Source organism: the organism of the source record quoted next, unplaced genomic scaffold (assembly GCF_019419815.1).
Source record: "Pyrus x bretschneideri cultivar Hongxiangsu unplaced genomic scaffold, Pyrus_bretschneideri_v1 Contig206, whole genome shotgun sequence".
NCBI lineage: Eukaryota > Viridiplantae > Streptophyta > Magnoliopsida > Rosales > Rosaceae > Pyrus > Pyrus x bretschneideri.
The window spans coordinates 159145-174902 of record NW_025999509.1 but is presented as its reverse complement, the minus strand read 5'-3'; the positions used below and the strand labels follow the sequence as shown (position 1 = coordinate 174902).

The 15758-nt window shown below is 42.9% G+C and overlaps 1 long non-coding RNA gene across 1 annotated transcript; it reads right to left on the bottom strand.

Moving 5' to 3' along the window:
• Window positions 1–6574: 6574 nt before the first annotated feature.
• On the bottom strand, window positions 6575–7394 carry LOC125477250. The gene is made up of 2 exons (XR_007258431.1): window positions 7150–7394; window positions 6575–7087 (listed from the first exon to the last, which is right to left on the bottom strand). It is a non-coding gene; the product is annotated as an uncharacterized LOC125477250 (long non-coding RNA).
• Between the last annotated feature and the right edge of the window lie 8364 nt (window positions 7395–15758).

The window sequence follows — 15758 nt, the reverse complement described above, 5'->3', positions numbered from 1 at the left end:
AAATCAATGGATTTGTTGCCAATGGAACATGGGGTGAAAATGGTGGGTGCGGCCTTGGTAAACAAGAATCTGAACAAGTGGGGGGGGGTCAGGAATATTATACGGTCCTCTTAGAAAGAATTAGGGGATGTAGAAGTCAAGTGAGTCAGGGAGAACACTTTTATCATAACAACTTAAGACAAAAGTACAGCAGCAAAAATTCCAAGCCATATACCATGGGCAGTGACGAAACAAAATTTCTCTATCAAATGATGGCCTCCGAAACTTGCCTTGGATGAAGTAAATATGGAGATGGTCCCGTTTTGGGTTCAGATTAGGGGGTGCCTCTCTGCCTTATCTCGAAGGCAAATGTTTGATGTCTCTACAAGGATATTGGTGAATTTCTAGAGCTCGAAGATCCTGCCAAAGCCTGAGGGTTTCTTTGGGCAAAGGTCAATGTTGATTCCATGAACCCTCTAACCACTGACTACTGGTTACAAAGGGAGAGAAACAAAGATACATAGGTGGAGTTTCGTTACAAAAGGTTGCAAGATTTCTGTTACCAATGCGAGAGGATTGGTCATGCGCATAATAATTGTTCATTCGAACCAACTAAGGGATGAGTGGCTAGCTCTGGAGAGTGGACCAAAACGGCTCCAATTCAGGATGTGGTGGATTCCTATAGATCTCTCACGATTGGTGTAAGGGAAAAAAATACCTGCAGGTGCAATGCGAAATGGCACAAAGTCAAGCCTTCAGTGAAGTGTGAGCTACGAAGCAGGGCAAGAACAGAGAAAGTGGTAGTAGCCCAATGGCACCTGGTTTCAGGGAGAAGACCCTGTAAACTAACAGAAGGAGGAAAAGATGGCACATGCTAGACATGACTAGGGAAGGGGTGGAGAATCATCAACCTCAGTGGATAATGACTGGAAGGTCTCCCCATATGGCCTACCATGTTTTTATGGGCTACGGACCTTTATGCTCTCCACAACCTCTCATCATGGCTTTACAATAAATGCATGGGAGCAAGCCGACGCTCATGATTCAAGAGATCCAAGAAGAAACCTATACCCAACCAAGTGGGGTAGATCCAGTTATTTCGACAAATAACTTGCATTCACCATCTTATATGAGTGCAAGCTTTTCATTGGAGAAATCACATAAATTGGATTCCCTAATAACTTCTAGGGTTGATGCTCAGAGGAAGGAAATGAAGGACTCTACCTACAAGGAGGTTGATGCCAGCCATATGAAACGAGGAGTGAACCTTCAAGATCAGGAATTGGCTCAATCTCCACAAAAAAAGGTCAAGAAGATTGAAAGCAGGGAGGAAAGAAAAGGAAAAGCGGCAGAGAGGCTTCGAAAAATGAGTATCAAGGAAAGATGTTTGATGATGGAAAAAGCTATATATGTAGAAAGAACTGCAGGAAGTCCCAATTGAACATCAAGATATGTGGGAATACATGGAGGAGGTATCTGAACTACAAAAGAGAGTGATCTTGGCAAAAAGAACGGAAAAGTCTTCCCAAGGTGGTGGCGGTTAGCCTTCAACAGCCGTACGTTCACCACGATCCTTTTCTGGAACTGCTGTGGTTTTGGGTCGGACACGGTAGTTCGGACTTTACATAAGCTAATTAGAAAGTATAGACCCTCTATGATCTTTCTATCTGAAACTAAGATGAAGGATCATAGAATTGATTATGTTAGGAGACGTATGGGATTCTCGAGAGGGTTTAATGTAACTCCAATCGGGAAGGCTGGTGGGCTAAGTCTCTGGTGGGATGATTTGGTGGAAGTTGACGTCACGTTTTCCTCAAAAAATATTATTGAGGTGCAGATGCGCGAGGTGGGTGAGCAACTGTGGGTACGGGTTTTTGGGCATACGAGACTTCTTACCATGGGGAAAAGGTGTTGAACACCCATTTCACCCCCTCGAGTATCCTTTGGCTATATGGAGGCGACTTCAATTAGTTCATTTTGGATTTTGAGAAATCAAGAGGGGTTGAGTTCTGCATAATTGGCCTAGATATTTAGCGGACTTCGTGAACTCTACAGAGTTGATGGACTTGGGTTTTGATGGTCTATCTTTTACGTGGAGAGATACCATAAATGGAGATCTGGTGGAAGAGCGAATTAATAAGGGGCTTATCAATAGGCTCTGGTAGGACATTTGGCAGAATATTGTTGTCACCCATGGGACAGTAATGGGGTCGGATCACTGCACAGTCATTATTCAAACTGAACAAGGTACAAGAAATGGAAGTAAACTTTTCCGTTTCAAAGTGTTTTGGTCTAAGGCGGAAGAATGCAAAGACTTGGTGAGAAAGTGTTGAGAGAAGCAGTGCGATGAGGATGTCATTGTAGACATCAAAATTTCGATGAAATGAATGTTGACCAATAATTAAAATTTCAACTCTCACGTGTCACATAAATTTTACATGTAACGTGTGACTCAACGAAAAATCGAAATAAATTGGAAAAGTCATCAAATAGGACACGTGTCAATACCTGGCAGAAATGATTTATTTCATCTGATTATTTAAATCCAAAAATCAAGTTTTGGAATTCTATAAATAGGAAGCCAAGGCATTCATTTTCAAGAAGAAGAAAGGAAGAGAAATTTACATTACACCAAAACCTTGAAGCCTTGAAACTCTAAAGCTCTCAAGCAAATCCCGAAGGATCAAGAAAGCACTTTTCGTTCTTCGTCAAATCCTCCTTCAAGATCAAGCCCTAACAGCCCTTGAAGAACTCCCACTAACTCAAGATCAAGCCCCGACGGCCCCTTGAAGAAAGTGTTCATCATTCATCATCCGTTCATCCTAAGATCAAGCCCCAACGGCCTTTTGGATCAACAACCTCAACAAACTCATACACCCATTCTTCAAGATCAAGCCCAACGCCCCTTGAAGATCCATTCATCAACTGTTCATCCTTAGATCAAGCCCCGACGGCCCTTTGGATCAACAACTCATCCACAAACCTACACCCTACGAAGATAGAATCAGAGGATCAAATTACAAAGAGATTGTAACCCCAAAATCATTAATACAAAAATATATTTTGTACACGTATTCTTGTTTCTTGTTTCAGGAATTTTTCGTGTTTACAAATTTGGCACGCCCGGTGGGATAATCTCTACCTCTCATCTCTATCCTCAAATCATCGAAAAACGCAAATGGCATCAAGAAAGGATCAAGCTGTTCCTGCAATCAAAGCAAAGAACAAGAACATCATCGCCGCAAGTGGTGATATTTCGGGCATCATAACCCGAAGTAAGGCAAGAGATCTTTTTGCCGCGGCTTCTGCCCCTGCATTAACTCTGTCAAAGGAACAAGAGCACCTGAGGTACGAGCCTGTGATCACCTTAGCCTCGCTAAGGGCATCAAGGGGGGAAAGCCCGAGGAAATACTCAGAGTCCCTACTCTCCGACGCTGATTCGAGCGGCAGTACAACCATGCAAGTCATGACCACTGGAGCAACTTCAATCGAGGAGCAGCTAGCTCAGATGAATGAAGCAATCGCAAAGCTCACACGGACTGTGGAAGAGAAGGACTTGCAGATTGCCGCACTTGTCAACCAACTAGATGCGTTGTCCGACGTGAAAGTCGACCCAAATGTTGGCCTATTAGAGAAAGAAGTCGACGAAGAAGAGGAGCCACCAGTGGAGAAAGTTGAAGAGAAGCCGAAGCTAGACCAAGCAACGGCATTCATGGGATTTCTCTCTATCCAGCAGCTACAGAAGATGATCGCAAGCACTATCAAGGCACAGTACGAAGGAAGCTCGCATGACTCCGTACTGTACTCAAAGCCTTACTCCAAGAAGATTGATGCTTTGAAGATGCCAAGGGGTTATCAGCCCCCAAAATTCATGCAGTTCGATGGAAAAGGCAACCCGAAGCAACATGTCGCCCATTTCATTGAAACTTGCAACAATGCTGGAACAGAGGGAGACTACCTCGTCAAACAGTTCGTGCGTTCGCTGAAAAGTAACGCTTTTGACTGGTACACTGACCTCGAACCTGAGTCTATCAACAGTTGGGACCAGCTAGAAAGGGAATTCCTCAACTGTTTCTACAGCACTCGTCGTACTGTAAGCATGCTAGAGCTGACCAGTACGAAACAGTGGAAAGATGAACCTGTCGTCGACTACATAAATAGATGGCGTTCTTTAAGTCTGGATTGCAAAGATCGGCTTTCTGAAACCTCTGCCATTGAGATGTGCGTTCAAGGCATGCAGTGGGGACTACAGTACATCCTTCAAGGCATCAAACCACGAACATTTGAGGAGTTAGCCACCCGCGCCCATGATATGGAGTTAAGCATCACCCGTCATGGGAAGAAAGAACAGATCGCCGACTACAAGAATGACAAAGTTTTGGGGCCAAAGGTGGATAAGGCTACGTGGAAACCCACCAAGGAAGCAATGACGGTCAACACAACTCCAGTCAAAATCCATACACGAAGCAAGGCGATTCAAACCGAAGCTTTTCGTGGTCAAGAGATACGTAGACGCACTTTGAAAGAGCTTGAGGAGAAGACTTATCCATTCCCCGACTCTGACGTGGTTGCCATGTTGAAAGACTTGCTTGACAAAAAGGTGATCGACCTACCTGAGTGCAAACGGCCAGAAGATATGAACCGTACTGACAGTCCAAGGTACTGTAAATTCCACCGCTTCATTAGTCATCCGACGGAAAAGTGCTTTGTGCTAAAAGATCTCATCATGAAGTTGGCTCAGAAAGGGATCATCGAGCTAAATCTTAATGATGTGGTGAAGTCAAACTATACCACCGTCACTTCTGGCTCTTTGAACTCAAAATCTTCACCTCAACCGCTGGGGGCATGCTCCAAAACCATGTCAGTCAAGTCAAGTGAAGTTGAAGGATGGACTTATGTCACTCCAAAGAAAATGCACAAGAAACATAGGTCTTCTCCACAAGTTCACTAATCGGAAATGGGGCAAAGCAGCTACCGTTAACCTTCAAAGCTACATGAAAGTGTTGAGGATGATGAAGTTATGACACAAAGATCGTCCATTGCCATCACGATGCGCGATTTCTTCCCCAAAGACTTCTTCAATCACTCAGTCAAGACTCCTTGCTATAAAGATTGCAAGGAATGCCTCTCTAAGATCGTTTGACAAATTCAAAACGCTCCTCGCTTGCACGAGCCTAAAAGGCGACAACAAACGCTCCTTGCCTGCACGAGCTGAAACTGCAAACGGCACCAAACGCTCCTCGCTTGCACGAGCTGAAACTGCAAACGGCACCAAACGCTCCTTGCCTGCACGAGCTGAAACTGCAAACGGCACCAAACGCTCCTGGCCCGCAAGAGCATAAACTGTGTATGACAAAATCATCATCAAAACCATCACTCATTTGAACTACGTTATGACTTGATCTCTTCTTTGGAAGAGTACGTAGGCAACTAGAAACTTCAAAACTTCAAGTACAGTCACATCAAAATAAATAAATAAATGTTTCATTAAAGAAAGTCAATTTTATTACAAAAGAAAAGAAAAAAAAATACATATGTTACTATGTATTAGAAAAAAAATATATATATATTCTCTACTCAAAAAAAAAAAAAAAAAAAAAAAAATTATACATGTTAAAGTGGGTTTGCCTACACTTAAGACCCATGCCAACTCAAAGAAACAAAAGTTGAAGTCCACAAAAAGGAGCAGCCCAAATTCAGGCCCAGTGCCATCATCATCCCCAGCTCGCTCGAGCAGCCGGATTCCACTAGCCCAAATCCAGGCCCAGCTCTCTCTCTCTCTAATTTGTGGTCGAGTCATTCACCGAGTCACAGAGCTATTCCGCCATGAAAGAAGACCAAGACCAATACCGAGAAGCCGCTACCGGCGAAAAGCGAAAGCTGGAAGACAGCAGCATCAGCATCCTACTGGCCAAGCAGAAAGCTCAGGAAATCGCCGCCCGACTTGTTCGCGATGCCAAGTCAAAGCGTCCTCGAGTGGAGGTGGAAACATGCACCACCAATTCACATCGACCCCACAAACCTAGTCCTTGAGCTTGCTCATTCCTCTTCTCCACAATTGGAGACGTTTGCCGTCTTCTCCGTCTTTGCCGCTGTCAACTCCTCCCGCGGAGTGTTCCTTCTTCATCTCCACCGATGGAGACATTTGCAGCACTACAAGAAAAAAAAAACACAACAGAGATCTCACCAAAACGCAGCAGCAAATCTCCTTCCCACAGCTTCCTGTAGCCTCTTGGGTGTCTAAAGAAGTTTTCGACATCTCTCTTTCTCTTTTCAGAGATGCAATGGAGAAGAAGCCATCACTCTGCACGTTTGAACAAGTAGGGAAGAGGAACCCAACATACCTAGCTCACGTTTGAACAAGTAGGGAAGAGGAACCCAACATACCTAGCTATGGTCCCAAACTTCTGTCGGTCGACGGGCCATGGTCGTCTTCAAAAGCTTTTTGGTGTTCTTCATTGAGACAGAAACCCGAAGAAAGCCCAGCCAAAGAAGAATGGGCGCTAGTGGTTGCTGACAAAGTTTCATTCGAATTCCAGTTTAAATTAAGAATTGGAAAAAAAAAAAAAAAGCTCCAACAAACAAAGATGATTCGTGATGTTAGTCGAAGACCCTTCTGCCGCATCTCAGCCTGCAGCATATGGACAAGGATTTCTGATCCACTAGCGACAAATCCACCAAACCCCGAGCCGTCTCCGTCTTTGTTGAGCTCTTCGTCCATGCTCTCCATTCTGCCCATCTACCCCAGTAAGATCTTCATGCTACTGTATGGGCAGTTTGTCTCTCTCTAAGGTTGAGCAGCGCGGCCTTCTCCCTTCGATCATTGACCTCCTCACGGTTGTGCTCCATCTTCAAGCTCTCCGAACTCCGCTGCTTCAGCTCTCCAAACTCCATAGCCACAGCAACAACATCTACTAACTACCTCAAGCTCCTCACTCCGGCCACCGTGGTCAAAATCGGCAAAGAACTTCAGTGACCGCTGTCAAACGACTAGCCGATCGTGAAGCTCGACGCTTTGCACTACTTCAAGCTCTGGCTGCTTCTGCACTTCCGCCATGGTCGCTACCTGTGAATGTGATTAACAAAACCAAAGTTTGTCAACTCACATCTGCTTGCCTCTGCTGCTGCGTTTGAATGTGATTGACAAAACCAAAGTTTGTCAACTCACACCCAAAGACTTTCTCCGTCTCTTACCTCCTACTACTCCAAGCTCCTCTGCATTTCCTCCCTGCACCATGTGGGGAATATATATATAAAAAAAATTATTATTAAAAGAAAAAAAAAAAGGGACACGCCAGTCTGGAAAGAAGAAGAAATGGTGGAATCTTGGTGGATCAACGCCACCGAAAGCAAAGAAAAGAAAAATAAAATAATAATAATAAAATAAAATAAAAGGGAATGATGGTGGAGAGGTAGCAATGATGATGTTGAAAAAAAAAATAATAAAATAAAATAAAAGGGAATGATGATGGACAGCATCAAGTGAAAAAAAAAAAAAAAAAAACACATCTTGGTGATGTATATGTTTTATCTGTATTTAGCACAATACACTGAATAAAATAAAGCATGTCCATTAATCTCCGAGAAATTACAAGTGCGTACAAAAAAAAAAAAAAAAAAAGGAAAAAAAAAAAAAAAGATGGAGCTTTCACAAAGGTTGTTCACGTGAAGCCCCACTACTTGGCAAAACTCCAGGAGCGGGAGGCATCGAAGATAGATCATTCGAGGCCTCAATACTTGGTGGAACGCTAGATGACGCAGGAAAAAGGTGCCTCTGGAAGAAAGCCGCAAGCCTGTGACAGTCACTTTGAATTCGACCTTCAGATTCTTGCAGCTCATCAAGCTTCCTCTTCATGCTCGTCGAATAATTATTTGCAAGCACGTGCAAACCTCTATTCTCGCGCTTAAGCTGTTGGATCTCTTGTTTAAGATTTTCCACCTCCGCCATCAATGATTCAACTTGACGGGATCGAGCAAGTAGGCGTTGGCCCATGTTGGACACGGAGCCCGCACACTGAACACTGAGAGCTAGGGACTCTTGAACGGCCAACTCATCGGACCGTCCTGAAAGCAGCCTACTATATCTAGGAGTGAGGAGGTTCCTAGCTACTATTGTAGCTGTTGTTGCATCCTTCATCACGGAGTCTTCACCTGTAAGAGGGCCACTAGAAGATAAGAAAGACGGGCGCCATACATTACCTTGACATGGCGCGCCCGTATCACTGCTGAGACGCAAATCTAAGCAAATGTTAGATGGGTTAGCCATTTTCAAAGGTGTTAAAAGAGAAGGGTTGGATGGAGTAAAATCTCAAAGGGCCGTTAAAACAAAATACACCGGAGACAATTTTCACGAATGGGCAATCTTCAAAGTGTGCATGTTGGAGGTAATCGATACCTCTATAAAAAGGAGAGGCGACACGACCACCGATTCAAAAAATTGAAGAGACACCACTCTTTAAATCTTAAAAGCCGGATTTTCCTGCGTAAAGTTCGGCAATGCTCTTCAGACACAATCTCGGTTTTTCAGATAACACGTGCAACTTTGTCAAAGATCTCTGACAAAGTTGAAAACGCGTGGAGGTCATTATCCCAACTACCACACAATTTTTGCCTCTATAAAAAAAGGAGGAACAGGGTTGTTCATTCAGAAATCGAAGAGGCGCTTGCTCAGAAATCAAAGAGGCGTTTGTTCAGAAATCGAAGAGACGCTTGCTCAAAAATCGAAGAAGCGTTTGTTCAGAAATCGAAGAGACGCTTGCTCAAAAATCGAAGAAGCGTTTGTTCAGAAATCAAAGAGGTAACACCCTCCGAACCTCAAAAGCTGGGCTGCTTATTCAAGGATCAAAGAGTCATCACTCTTTGAATTTCAAAAAAAAAAAACCAGATTTGCTGGATCAAAACTTGTCAGTACCTTTCACATGTAACCTCAACTTTGCAGACATTACAAGCAACTTTGCCAAAGATTTCTGACAAAGTTGAGAACGAGTGAATCTTACTGTTTCAATTACCCAACAGTTGTCGACAATGGTAAAGGAACAGTGCCACCACTTGCTATTGGGAAATCCCTATATATGTTGACCTTCATCTTTTATGGCAAGGCAGACCTGCAAAAAAATGCCCAACTCTTCCTCACCTCTGAGGGCGCACTCCCAGCAAAGCCTCTCGAAATACTTAATTTTCTTCTTCCCCAAAGAAGATACCAGATGTCTGGAGTACAGATGAGGCAGGAGGAAACGGTAGATCGAAGCATGTGGAGACAAGCACAACAAATATATGTGCTGATTCATTCGCTGCTTCTTCAAAAGCAAAAGTATCTCATATCATCAAGGGCGAAAGCAAAGGTATCTCATATCATGCTTTTTCCCTGTCTTTTCCTTTGCCCTTGTTCTCACCTGCCAAGACAAGGACAGAGAAAGCAATATGTCGGAACCTCCACTCAAACTTGCCCTGCCACCAAGAAGTGATGGTCCATTCAAATGCAAGGTTTGCATTCCACTCATGTATCAGAGGACAAATACTACAAGAGAAGATGCCAAACCTGCATAAGGAAATACCACTTCTGCAAAGGGAGCAAGTAAGGCAAGTGAAAATGATACATCGAAGCATGTGGAGACAAGCACAACAAATATATGTGCTGATTCATTCACTGCTTCTTCAAAAGCAAAAGTATCTCATATCATCAAGGGCGAAAGCAAAGGTATCTTCTATCATGCTTTTTCCCTGTCTTTTCCTTTGCCCTTGTTCTCACCTGCCAAGACAAGGACAGAGAAAGCAATATGTCGGAACCTCCACTCAAACTTGCGCTGCCACCAAGAAGTGATGGTCCATTCAAATGCAAGGTTTGCATTCCACTCATGTATCAGAGGACAAATACTACAAGAGAAGATGCCAAACCTGCATAAGGAAATACCACTTCTGCAAATGGAGCAAGTAAGGCAAGTGAAAATGATACATCGAAGCATGTGGAGACAAGCACAACAAATATATGTGCTGATTCATTCACTGCTTCTTCAAAAGCAAAGGTATCTCATATCATGCTTTCTCCATGTCCTTTCCTTTGTCCTTGTTCTTACTCGCATAGCAAAGTGAAAGAGAGCAATCAGCCGGCACTTGGAGTCAGTCTTCCGATCTGGAACCGACTACCTGGAATCTATTCCCTGGTTGCTTACCTAGCGTTGCTCTCGAGTAGTCATCTTCAACGGTTGATACACTTCCAGAGAATGGACCACATCTGCTTGGAGAACAGCTAAGACAAGGGACAATGAAACATCAATCTTGTGGATCGTCAGCAAACGCAACAACTGCATATGCTGAGTCATCCTCTAACCCTCTTCAAATATGAATTGGAAAGATTAAACAAAGAAACAGGTCATCACCTCCACCTCGTGCTTGCCTGCCATGTGTCTGAATCCTGAAACCACTCATGGTCTTATTTCCAATTCAAGATCAAGCCTCGATGGCCCTTGAAGAAATCACAAGTCCGATTCAAAATCAAGTGTTCACCACCCTAGAATCAAATTCAACTCCAGATAAAAGGAGTAAGTTCAGACCTTCGGAGGAGACCAAAAGAATCCTCCAGCCCAGTTCAAGATTAAGCCTGTGGAAAATCAACGATTGGAGGAAACCAGAAAATCTTCCAGTCGAACTTAAGATCAAGCCTCGATGGCCCTTGAAGAAATTTCCAGCCCAATTCAAGATCAAGCCTCGACAGCCCTTGGGTTGACATCTACATTAAGGGACTTCAAAACGCATCTTCTACACATGACAAGCACATGTCTACGACGCGCCTTGAAGTGGGGGCATTTGTAGACATCAAAATTTCGGTGAAATGAATGTTGACCAATAATTAAAATTTCAACTCTCACGTGTCACATAAATTTTACATGTAGCGTGTGACTCAACGAAAAATCGAAATAAATTGGAAAAGTCATCAAATAGGACACGTGTCAATACCTGGCAGAAATGATTTATTTCATTTGAAAGACACCTTAGGCTTACCAAAGCAAAATTGGGTGTTGAAAGACACCTTAGGCTTACCAAAGCAAAATTGGGGCATAGATTTCAGGAACTTTCAAGCTTTTAACAATGCACTTCTTGCCAAGCAGTGTTGGAGGCTAATTCATGACTCAAATTCACTCTGGGCTAGGGTCTTCAAGGCTAGGTACTTCCCGCATTGTTCATTCTTTGATGCTCAACATGAGAGTCGGGCTTCATGGGCTTGGACAAGTTTACTTGTGGGAAGAGATTTGCTGCTACAAGGGATACATTGATAGATTATGGGTGGGCGAGATGCTCGTGTATGGGTGGGCAAGATGTTTCCCATCCGTCCCTACGGGATATCCCACGCCAAGCAATAAGGTAATGGTGACCATGAACACTCGGGTGAACTCTCTTATCTGCTAACCTACTTGAAATTGGGATATTTTAATTTCCTTCGACCATTTTTATTTGCAGAATAGCAAAATGCGATCTTAGAAACACATCTTAGGGATCCTCTAATAAGTGATCATCTAATTTGGCTAGCTAACAAAAATGGAGGGTACTTGATGATGTGGGGGTATCACTGGGTGCACTCAAGGTCTCTCTCTTATGGGTCAGCGTCATTCCACTCCTCGATCAGTCCTGAAGCAGGTGCACAAGGTTATTTAGAAGCTAAACCCTGCCAAAAGATTCGCAACTTCATGTGGAAAACATTGCATAGAGTGATGATGACGATGGTTGATTTGTTTAAGAGGAGATCCTCCCCCTCCTCGACTTGCCCAATCTGCCATAATCAAGACAAATTTGTGGAACATCTCTTCCTTTCAAGTCCTTAGGTGGAGACAATTGGTTTGGTAGAATGTTAGACAACAAGATTGATAGAAATGGTATCTCGACATTGGCGCTTCGGCTTGCATTCCATCACCAACTCTAACTTTAGGTCTATTGAGGAAAGAAGGTGGTTGTTATCGAACGGACTTTCACTTGCTGGCATATTTGGAAAACAAGATGTAACTCCTTGTTCAACCAAAAAGTTATTAACTCAACACAAGTTTTTTCAGCCATATCCAATTTGGCGGGTGCATTTTTAAAAATGTCTAAAATACCACAGGATCCATTGACACCGGTCTTGGGTGAGGGTGATCAAGTGGTCAGTTGGTCTCCTCCAAGAATGAGCCACGATTTGGGCCGAGGTAGTGGCATGGTATGGGCCACGATTTGGGCTGCCACGTCTTGGCTGCTTGCCAAGAATGAGGAAACTACTTGAGTTTGATTTCTCAGTTGCCGTAGATGGAGCAATCAAGGACATAGCTGCCAAGATGAGAGCTACTGAAGATGAAGTGTTAAATGAGCGAACTGTTGAGTGCAAAGTGGTTCCTGCCCCTTGACCATTTGCTGCTTAGATGGTCTTCGAGTATTCGATCTTTTGAGATGTGTGGCCTTATCGCACTGAAACAATTAGTTTATCCTCTCACACTAGAGAGCAGACCCAGATGGGTGTCGGGGAATTAGTTTACCCTCTCGCATTGGAGAGCAATTAGTGCAATTAGTTTATCCTCTTGTATTAGAAAGCAGATCCAGATGGATGTTAAGGAATTAGTTTACCTTCTTGCACTGGAGAGCAATTAGTTTATCCTCTCCCACCGAAGAGAAGACCCAGATGGGTGTCGAGGAATTAGTTTACCTTCTCACATTGGAAAGCATACCTATATGGGTGTCGGGAAATTGGTTTACCCTCTCGCACTGGAGAGCTTACCCAGAAGGATGTCGGGGAATTGGTTTACCCTATCTTACTAGAGAGCAATTAGTTATCCCCTCGCACTGGAAAGTAACCCAAGATAAGTGTCGGGAAATTAGTTTAACCTCTCGCTTCGAAGAGCATGGAAGTCGTTGTTGTGAGTGTAGTTGAGGAAAATTGGACTGTTATTCAACTGAAACAATCCTCAACCTGTGAGGTCTTGCTCAGCGTTTTGCTTGAGACTTCGAACTACTTGTGGAACCCACTTAAAGGTGTACATGGGAAGCGTGGTGAGCAGCTCCCAGACTTTCTTCAAGTATATCATCATCGTTACATGTTTCGTCATGTGCCCTTTTGAGGCTTGGTTGGTGATCAGTTGAGAATCTGAATGGATTGCAAGCTTATTCACCTGTAAGTCTTTCACTAGTCGGGGCTACTAATAAAACTTTGTCTTCGGCTTCGTCGTTGGATGCTTTGAAGTTTGGCATGCCATAGGCTTGGCCGGTGCAAGCCACAGGCCAAGATGGGCACGGTTGGGAGCCATGGTGCAAGATCGACACAGTTAGGAGCCATGGTGACAAATCAAAGGCTACCAGGAGTCGTAGAGCATGTAGGCACAGTTGTGAGTGCGAAGCTAGGGCTGGCTTAGGCCAAGTTGTGTGCAGCAGGAGGAATTGGACCACTAGTTCGGGATACTCAACTGTTGATGATGTGATGCTTAAGTATTGAATCGTCTGTAGTGTTGAGAACAAGACCTGCTGATAGGAGCATATTCATGCGACTTAATTAGCTTGTTCTCGTGCATTTATGTTGTGTTTACTTAGTTGTTTTAGTGTTTAAGGCCACTTTTGTGTATTTTCAAATTATAAGGCCAAAGTGTGCAAGAAGATGCAAATTGGAGTCTTTTGGAGCGAAAGAGGAACGAATGAGTTGAAGACTTGAAGAAACGATGAAATCACACTCCAACGATGAATTCTTACCAAAACGAGGAATCCTACTCAAACAAGGCTTCCTATTTTAGGAAAGTTAACCCTAAGTTTCCCGTTTTGGTAACCTTTCCTAAACTTAAATGTCCGTATTTTCTAGCCACTTTGACGGCCTTATAGGCACTTTAGGACACAAAACCAAGGCCCTAGCCCTATTTCCCTTCCCTTGCCGTGCAAGGGGGGGTAGTTTTGTCTCATTTCATGCATTAAACCCTAAACCCTAATCACTCTAATAACCCTAGCCGCAAAACCCCATCCTTTTTCTCACATCATGCAGCCACCATCCCATTTTAATTATTATGCCATAAACCGTATCCATTCAACCTAATTCACTATGCACCCAAAAATCCCATAAGCCGTCACACATTCATACACCATATCATTTTTTATTCATTCTTTCCCATTATTCACACCATTCTCCCATTATCACAAACAGCCGCAGCCACTTCCACATTTAAACCATTCCATTTCAGCCGTGGCCCCCCCCATTTTTCCCATTTATTCCAGATTTTCTTCTAAGCCGTGCATTCCAAGATATTTTTCAACCTAATTTTAACCCTAAGCCGTGGCATATTTATGCTAATTCTCCCATTTCATTCATAACAGCCGCACCTTTTCCCTTCCAGGGCAGCCACCTTTTTACATTTTTCTCCCATTTTTCTCCACCATCCGTGCCTTTCCCCAGCCATTGCAGCCAATTCCCATTATTGCCGCAGACTCTCCACCACTCTCCACCACCTTACACACCTCCATACATCACTCCACCACCTTGCCGCACCACCACACTACCCTAAACCCATTCCCAAACCAGAAAATCAACCAAAAACACCATTTAACCTCACTGTCGCAGCAAGGAAAAGAGGAAAGAGGATTTAGACGCGCAGAAATTCAAGTGGATTCGTTGGGCGTTCTAGGTGTAATCCATCCTTTGTTCTTTATGTTTAAATTCAATTTTATTTTTCTTGTTGTGAACATGAGAGGCTAAATCCCCCTAGTTAGCTAGGGGGTGATTCGAAACCATGTTTATGCTTGCAATATGAATTGATTATTTTTGGTTGGAATTTCATGAATGGTGAATTCAATTTGTTTAACTGCTTGTTCGATAACTTATTTATGTATGTTGATTGAGAGTGCACGCTTAATTTTCATGCATGAATATGATGCTAGAGTATAAGTGAATTTCACCTAATAGTTATGAACTTATATTCACAAGTAGTGGAGGTTGCTTATAAACAATCGCGTTAAATGAATTCTTGGCACTAGTTTCATGCTCATCATAGTAACGAATGCCTCGTCAACACTTATAGTTTTCATGATGCTTAATGATCTTTGATTGTATCTTTATTGTGCTTTTCACGTAAAGGACTTTTGGAGAATGTTTTGAATTGCGTTGCGCTAACCCATCCAATTCATTAACTTAAGGAGAACTTGACGATTAATTTAAGCGGACCTAATTAACCTGGGGTGTTGAGTTTCATAATTTATCGAAAGACCAACTGAGAATCATTTTGTATGCAAGTGTAACATGTGTGGAGAAGAACCTTCTAGCTAGCATTCATTCCATATTTTCATCACATTCATATTTACATTCTGCCTTAAATTTACAATCTGTGCATTTAATTTATTTTCGTCAAAACCACAATCCCCTTTTACCTTAGTGTCTAATTTAGTTAGAAAGTGTCTTAATTTGTGTTTATAAGTGTTTTGTATTCTTTGAGTCTTTTGATTTGTTTGAGTGTTTTTATTGTTAGTTTTGCATTCTTTGAGTCTAGTTTAGTGTTTCAAACTTTATTTTACGTTTTTGAGTCAGTTTCCAAGTGATTTTGCAATCCTTCCTAATCCCCGGTTAAGAACGATCCATACTTATTTATATACTACAATTGTCACAAGAGGGTTTTAATTTGTGTGCTTACTTAGTTAGCATCACCTGCCCCCAGTTCTTGGTAGTTAGGCTGGTGTGTCTTTCTCATACTTATTTACCCTCGGCGCGCCATTAGGCTAAGCAGCTGCGTTTGTTAGAACATAAGTAATCTTTGTATCTAACAATCTATGTGGGATAGTCTCGTCTGCTTGAT